The following is a 6,033-nucleotide window of genomic DNA, read 5'->3' as shown; positions in this document are numbered from 1 at the left end:
CTGATTCATCTTAAATGGCTTTGAACTTTTAAAATGTCCCCCTTTCACTGTGGAGTTGAAGTAGCTCAGAATTCTTATAATGATTTTAATTATAGCTGCTGTTTAGTTAGTACCAGTAATCTCCTAGACTCTTCACAGCCGTTCTCTCTGCTTCCCAGAACTCCTCTGCCAGCCAGGGATTATTATTCCTGGAGTAGAGGGAGATTGAGAGAGACTGGGGATGGACATCTCAGAGAGGTTAAATAATTTACTTAAGGTCACACAGCTGAATGGATCTGAACTAAACCTGCCAGCCCATGCCTCCTCCATACCCTAGTGAGGCTCTGATTCAAGGATCTCAGAGCTGGGAAGGACCTTAATCACATCCTTGCTGGTTTTTTTTTTTTTTAACTTTTAATTTTATATTGGAATATAGGAGGTCGAACCAATCAATCTTTAAAGAAAATCAATCTTGAATATTCATTGGAAGGACTGATGCCAAAGCTGAAACTCCAGTGCTTTGGCCACCTGATGTGAAGAACTGACTCATTGGAAAAGACCCTGATGCTGGGAAAGATTGAGGGCAGGAGGAGAAGGGGACGACAGAGGATGAGATGGTTGGATGGCATCACCGACTCGGTGGACGTGAGTTTGAGCAAATTCCGGGAGTTAGTGATGGACAGGGAGGCCTGGCACGCTGTAGTCTTTTCTGACTCTGCGCAGCTGAGCACCTGAACTGAACTGAAGAGCCAGTTAACAATCCCGTAGTTTCAGGTGAACAGCGAAGAGACTCAGTCATACATATTCACATATCCGTTCTCCTTCAAACTGCCCTCCCATCCAGGCTGCCACATAACACTGAGCAGAGTTCCTTATGCTTTGCAGTAGGTCCGTGTTGGTGATCCCATTTTAAATATAGCTGTCCCATGCTGTTGGGTTACCCAGACCTCTCTGCTCTGCCACAAAACCACCCCTTTAGCCGGAGATCAAAAAATAGAAGCGGCCAGGCAGGCAGGAGGCGGGGGAGGGAGAGAGGCAGTGCAAAGGCCCGGGGGTGAGCACGGGTGAGCTTGGGGACTGTGAGGGACTGCTGGTGGTCCACGTGGCGGGAGTGACTGGAGGCCGGGAGGGAGGGCACCAGCTCTCAGGAGCTCTCCATCCAGGGGCCGACGACTTTGAGCCGGGGAGGGACAAGTGCCTTGTTTGATGAATGAGCTGAAAGGAGGCAGGGCTGGGGCAGCAGGGCCATGGGAGACCTCCAGGGGAGAGAAGTGCCCAGGTAGTGGTGGATGCACGGAGAGCCACCTCGTGGTGGGGCCCGGGGACCGACTGTCTGTGGGGGTGAGCGCAGCATTGGGGGGGCCATTCACCCAGGCCCCCTGACGCAAGGGGAGGAGAGGGCGTGGGGCTGGGGTTCTGTTCTGTTCACTTCTCCTGGTGGACGACCCCGCAGAGTGGTACCTGGACAGTGCGGCTGAGGGAGGCCACCTGAACAGAGAGAGATTTGGCAGCAAACGGTCATTTGGCAAACCTGGGACAGAAGAGTCGCTTCGGCGTCCAAAGGCAGAGACTGGCGATTGAGAAGGGAGAAGCTGCTGAGTGACCCTGAAATCAAGATGGGCCCTCTCAGCCGGCGTCCAGTCCTGGCCCCAGCTCTGTATTCCTCCCCTGCGGCTATTGCACTTTGGCCAGCTGATGCGAAGAGCTGACTGTTTGGAAAAGACTCTGACGCTGGGAAGGATTTCGGGCAGGAGGAGAAGGGGCGACAGAGGATGAGACGGTTGGATGGCATCACCGACTCAATGGATGTGAGTTTGAGCAAGCTCCGGGAGATGGTGAAGGACAGGGAAGCCTGGCGTTCAACGGTCCACGGGGTCGCAGAGAGTCAGACACGACTGAGCGACTGAACAACAACATGGTTGCTGTAAGACATTATCCAAAATAGTGGCTTAAAATAACACGAATATATTCTCTTACAGGTCTGAAGGTCACAAGTCAAGTCAGTTTCACTGGGTAGAGGCAAGGCTTTGGCAAGGCTGTCCGCTCAGACCCCTCTCTCATCTCAAGGCACGTGACATTCACCATCATCACAATCTAGGGTTGAGAGCCGCAGAAGGGTGCCTACAGCAGCTTCCCAGCCATGGCAGGACTCCCCTCTTGGGGCCCTGGAAGAAATCTCTTCCTGGGACTTTCTAGTGGTCCAGTCTAATGCACAGGGTCAGGTTCAACCCCTGGGTGGGGAGCTGAGATCCTACATACCTTGTGGCCAAAAAATCAAAACATTTAAAAAAACCACACACACAGAAACAATATTTTAACAAATTCAATAAAGACTCAAAAAAAAAAATTCTCTTCCTTTCTTGGTCAACGGCCTGCCTCTTGGGTACATGCCCTGGACAGCGGCATGGGCTTTGGTGCTCAGAAGGAGTCCACCCTGGATTGAACTCTCTGCTCTCACTGTCTTGAAATTCTTTATCAGTTTTTTTCATCTTAGGGTTCACTTTAATGAAGATGGTAATGTTGCACATTCTTATCAGTTTGGACAAAAGTATAATGACACATATTTATTATAATGTCATTTGAAGTATTTTCATTGCTCATAAAACCTTCTGTGCTCTGTGTATTATCTCCCTGCAAACTTCTGGCAACCACTGGTCTTTTTATTGCCTCCATAGTCTTGCCTTTTCCAGAATGGAATATAGTCAGAACCTATTTTTTTCTTCTTCTTTGCTAAGTGAAAGTCGCTCAGTCATGTCTGACTCTTTGCGACCCCATGGACTATACAGCCCATGGAATTCTCTAGACTAGAATACTGGAGTGGGTAGCCTTTCCCTTCTCCAGGGGATCTTCCCAACCCAAGGATCGAACCCAGGTCTCCCACATTTCAGGCGGATTCTTTACCAGCTGAGCCACAAGGGAACAAATCCTTTACAAGACCACTCCTGGTCCCCCCATGCCGCCAGACAGGCTCTAAGTGGCAAATCCCCCCCTTAACACTCCCAATACCGAGCCCTGTCCCGCTGGCCCCGCCTAGCAGCCACATGGAGGGGCAGAGGGACACGTGTTGGATATTTGTTCGTAGGAAGCCCACAAATTTTGTGCCCCTTCTTACAATGAACCCAGATTCCTGTTGAGTGTTTTGTAAATCTTTATCATTTTTGAACAAGCAGCTTGCATTTTCTTTTTGTCCCAAGCTCTAAATTATGTAGCTGGTTCTGACTCAGCCCTAACCTCTCACCTCCAGCAAAGACACCTAGAAATGGACTTCATAGTTTTTTTGGACACTTGGCATAATTTTAGCTAATATCCCAGTGTATTTTTCTGGCCTAACCATTCATAGGCATTATTACTGCCCTGGGAATAAAGTTTCTGGCAACAAAGAATGTCCTTGTAAGATGTTCTTTTTATTAAAAGAGGCAATATTGTCGATGAAGATTCAAACACAGGCATCGTTTGAATTAGGGAATGATTATTCCCATTAAGAAGAGGTTCTTGTTTTCAGAAGAGCATTCCGTATGGAATTCCTTAAATAGCCAGCTTTCCTAATGCATTTTTAATGTGTTTCAACTTATTAAAAATTACTTACACGCAGGCTTCTCAGGTCTGTGCACGGAACCAGTGCACCCTGAGCCCCTGCTCTGGTCCGGCCCCGCAGGGTTCAGGAGGTTCTGTGGCAGGGTCGGGGAAGGCGGTCCCTCTTGGAGGAGCTCTGCCTGCTGGGGGGTCACCCAAAGCAGTGAAGATGCAGACAGATGAGATTCAGTAGGATGCCCTGGAGCAGCAGCAGGAATGGGAATTCCAGAGACAGGAAGATCCTTGATGGGGCTGATGTTTGCAGGTGGGCAGGTGGGCGGGGACTCTGGGAAGGCCCCGGGCATTGCGTCTGGGGGAGGGTCCCCAGAGGAGAGGACTGGTTGGCAGCACAACAAGGGCCCTCCTGCTGGTCTGAGAAGCCAGGCCTAGGGAAGAGAAGAGAGAGGCGCGCCAGCCCCGGAGCCACGAGGTGGGGAGATCACTGCCCACAGGAAGGCAGGTCAGAGCTCAGGATCCCAGAGCTGCGGGCGGCAGAGCGGCCCTCTAACAGCCGTCAGACAGCGGAGCAGTGGACCTGGGCAGGCAGAGGCCCTGGGAGGGGGCACAGGATCCACAAAGGGCACCAAAGCTGGAACGCGGGGAGACTCGGGGGCGGGAGGTGCCCTGAGAAAGGTTCCCCGTGTGTAACGTGGCCATGCCCTACTCTTGTGACTCCATGGACTGTAGCCCACCAGGCTCCTCTGTCCACGAGCTTTCCCAGGAAAGGAGACTGGAGTGGATCCTACCATTTCCTACTCCAAATCAAAGCTGGAGGGAAGGTCTGTGGCTGAATGTGCAGGCAAGTCACTTGGACCGGGTGCAGACACAAGGATCCAGGAGAGAGACCCGGCCAGTCCCAGTAGGCTTCTGAGAGCGGATGCTGCTGGAAGCTTCCAACGTGGGGGCAGGAGACACTACTCGGGAGGAAGGCCAGGAGAGAAAAGTTAAATGTGAAACTGGATGAGCCTGGCAGCAGGAGGGACAGGCTGAGGCAAAGGGCTGGCCGGGGGGATGGACCCTGCAGGCCAGGAGCACAGCCCTGGAGGGAGCGAGGTTTGTGGCTACTGATGCACTGCGGGAAGATGGGAAGTGAGGCTGGGGAGGGACGGAGGTTGGAGCACAGTCCACAGTCAAGGTCAGGAACGAGCCCATGGCAGTGACAGTAAAGAGACCAGCCTGGGTGCTCCCCAGTGGCCAGTGGTTAGGACTCCTCGCTTCCTCCACGGCCTGAGTTCAATCCCTGATTGGGGAACTGAGATTCTGAAAGCCTTGTGATGCGGCCAAAAAAAAAAAATTAAAAATTAAAGTTAAAAAAAAGAGGAAGAGACCAGTTTAAAAGCCAAGGCTCTCACGCAGCAGGGCTGCTCCATGCCCCCTTGGCAGGTGCCTGTTGGGACTGCTGTGTGCAGGCTGCCACCCGTGTCTTCTCTGCATCCAGGCTAGCTCCTGGGGCCATGCCCCCATCGGCCAGGCCAGACCGCTGTTCAGTAGAAGGCCCAGCTGCAGGAACTTCTCTCTGCCCTGCTGACACGCCCCCACTGAGGCCCATCATGCCCTGGGTGAGCTGGCATCAGCATCTTCGGGTAAAGGGCCAGGAGGCTGAGTCACTCGTCTGTAGTCTCATGGGGTAAGTGGGACTGCATGCTGAGCCTGTCCAATTCAGGACCAGCCAGGATCCTTTCCGGCACTGGGCACTTCTGCCAGCACCAGTGGACCACTGTCCCCAGGAACATTGTCACCCACCCCAGTAGATCACTGACACCCACCCATGGACCGGTACCATCCATGGATGAAACATCACTTGCCAATGGAACCCGGGCACAATAGAATAGGCACAAAGGGAAAAGAGGTTCTTTAGGATGGGTTGGCCTTGAAACTCGTGTAGGACATCCAGACAGAGATGGTTAGCAGCAGGCTCTCTGGGGATTGGAGGGATGTTGGCATGTGGCTGACCACTGAAGCCTCGGCTTCACAGAGGATCCCCGGGAAGACTGTATGCGGGGGACCCTCAGACGCCAGGGGACAAGGAGGGCCATCTCTTCACCTGGGTGGGCAGGACCCCACCTGGCCACGGCCCATCCATCATCAGAGACGCTGGTGGGTAGGAGCAGCGCTGTCCTCCTTGGCCATGGGAGACAGGCTGGTGGGTGGTGTCTCTTCCCTTTCCTTTTTCATTCAAAAATAGCTGCTAGACTTCCCTGACGGTCCAGCGGTTGAGAGTCCACCTGCCAATGCAGGGGGCACCAGTTCGATCCCTGGCCCAGGAGGACTCCACGTGCCGCAGGGTGGCGAGGCCTGAGGATCACATCGACTGAGACGGCATGCCCTAGAGGCCACGCTCTGCGAGAAGAGCAGCTACTGCTGTGGGAAGTCCCCGCTCGCAACTAGAGGAAGCCCCACGCACCGGCGAAGACCCAGTGCAGCCCCAAATAACTAACTACTTAAAAAAAACTCAGGGCGGCCAGAATTTGATGTAAGAAA

General features: G+C 53.0%; 1 pseudogene; it reads right to left on the bottom strand.

Annotated features, from left to right (window-relative positions):
* Positions 1 to 3,038: 3,038 nt before the first annotated feature.
* On the bottom strand, positions 3,039 to 3,148 carry LOC114114270 (small nucleolar RNA SNORA11; annotated as a pseudogene).
* Between the last annotated feature and the right edge of the window lie 2,885 nt (positions 3,149 to 6,033).

This window comes from Ovis aries, chromosome 3, assembly GCF_016772045.2.
Source record: "Ovis aries strain OAR_USU_Benz2616 breed Rambouillet chromosome 3, ARS-UI_Ramb_v3.0, whole genome shotgun sequence".
Taxonomy (NCBI): domain Eukaryota; kingdom Metazoa; phylum Chordata; class Mammalia; order Artiodactyla; family Bovidae; genus Ovis; species Ovis aries.
Note: the sequence above shows the minus strand (reverse complement) of the source record. Positions and strands in the feature narration are given on the sequence as shown.